This window comes from Amphibalanus amphitrite, unplaced genomic scaffold (genome assembly GCF_019059575.1).
Source record: "Amphibalanus amphitrite isolate SeventyFive unplaced genomic scaffold, NRLGWU_Aamphi_draft 000178F_arrow, whole genome shotgun sequence".
In the NCBI taxonomy this organism is placed as follows: domain Eukaryota; kingdom Metazoa; phylum Arthropoda; class Thecostraca; order Balanomorpha; family Balanidae; genus Amphibalanus; species Amphibalanus amphitrite.
The window spans coordinates 710,656-712,257 of record NW_024881673.1 but is presented as its reverse complement, the minus strand read 5'-3'; the positions used below and the strand labels follow the sequence as shown (position 1 = coordinate 712,257).

At 47.1% G+C, this 1,602-nt stretch overlaps 1 long non-coding RNA gene across 1 annotated transcript; it reads left to right on the top strand.

Annotated features, from left to right (window-relative positions):
- The first annotated feature begins 217 nt into the window (after window positions 1-217).
- On the top strand, window positions 218-820 carry LOC122383982. The gene is made up of 3 exons (XR_006256931.1): window positions 218-261; window positions 468-592; window positions 754-820. It is a non-coding gene; the product is annotated as an uncharacterized LOC122383982 (long non-coding RNA).
- Window positions 821-1,602: the final 782 nt, after the last annotated feature.

Sequence of the window (1,602 nt, the reverse complement as noted above, 5' to 3'; positions counted from 1 at the left end):
CGAGATCTCAGGGGGGCGGTCATCCGCCCCCCCCCCCCGTCGGTGCGAAGTTGGCGCAGACCCCCGTCGGTGCGCGGGTTAACTATTGTATTGACAGTGCACAGGAACTCATGAATTGTGTATGTGTTATCTGTATTACCTACAAATGGTGCAAGTGCTAAATATTTATCTATTGTGTTTCAGATCCCCTGCCAGTATTGGCAGCACCACCACAACTCACCAGCACCGCCGGCCTCAGGACCAAGCCCACCACCAGCGGGCGTGAGTTCACCAGCGGAATCTGCTTATTGATATACACATATTTTTATGTGTCAATGTCCTGTGTTCCGTTCCGTGTCCCGTCCCCGTGTACCTTTTTTATTTAGTCCCCTTTACGTGAAAAATAAATAAATACAACTAGGAACATGCCGATCATATCATAGATACAATAGCTGGAGTAACCATCTGTCCACTTACTACACCGGTAGGTTGACGGAGGCGGGTGTGCGGCTCTGGCGCAGCTGAGCCGTCGACCGCCGGAGCCAATCCGGCAGTCCGGCATTTCATCTGCCGCACACTCGCCCGTCACAGGATCAGAGGCCTCCCGAGACAGGTTAGTTTCGGGGACGTTTTTGGGAGAGGGGAATCGATGCTCTGGAATTATTTTTTTAGCTATACTTGATAACAAGCAAGCTGTTGATCATACCATTTTTCAATCATATCCAGGAATTTATATATCTAATGAAAACATTTATTTTAGCTATCTCATTTCAGGTGCAGCTGAGAAGGTAAAAGACACCTCACCGCTCCTCGGGTGGCGAGAGTCCAATGTGAAATTGGAGAACGATTGAAGAATGTTGTGTAGCATTTTACTCCATTTTTAGGCAATAATTTCATTTAACCCGGCAGTTGCTGGGGTATTTCGCCACCCACCGTTTGCTGGGGGGGGGGGGGGGGGCGTTAAACGCCCCCAGCCGATAACTCGAGAACCAATACGCGCAGCGAAACGCACGAGGCGGCAAACGAAAGAACGCGACGAGACGCTTCAGATGAGTACTTTAAAGTTGAATTTTAAGGTCACAGGTCGGGTCAAGGTCAGGTCAAACACCTGAAATCGGGCTTTCAGTAGCATGGACTTCAGGACTTCGCAATGGGCGCCTCTCGTCATAAACTCTGTCAAAACGGTGCACAATCCATCATATAAGGCCTACAAGAGTGTCAGCTCCATGTAGGGGTCAGTCAAGCATAGGTCAGGGTCAAGGTCAGGTCAACCGGGCAGGCACATATCCCCGAAAATCAAAACTGATATTCGCAGCCTGTGACACATGTTTTATGGGTAATTTGGGGCGTAGAACACAATGGTGGCATTCATTTTATCATATGTGTACGTGTTTGGCTAAAAAAGTTCAATTTAAGAAATACATGTATTATGGTCGTGAAGTAGTCACGAGAAATTGCCAAGATTCAGTTCAAGATTTTGGAAAATGCGGAACGATAATCAATAATCGAAGATAGCCATTTGATTGTGCATGGTATTGGCAGTCTAATGGCGTTTACGGCATGTCTGTATGTCTATTCCGTGATTTTATATGATTCTTTGAACATATGCCGTTTTTGGTCGAA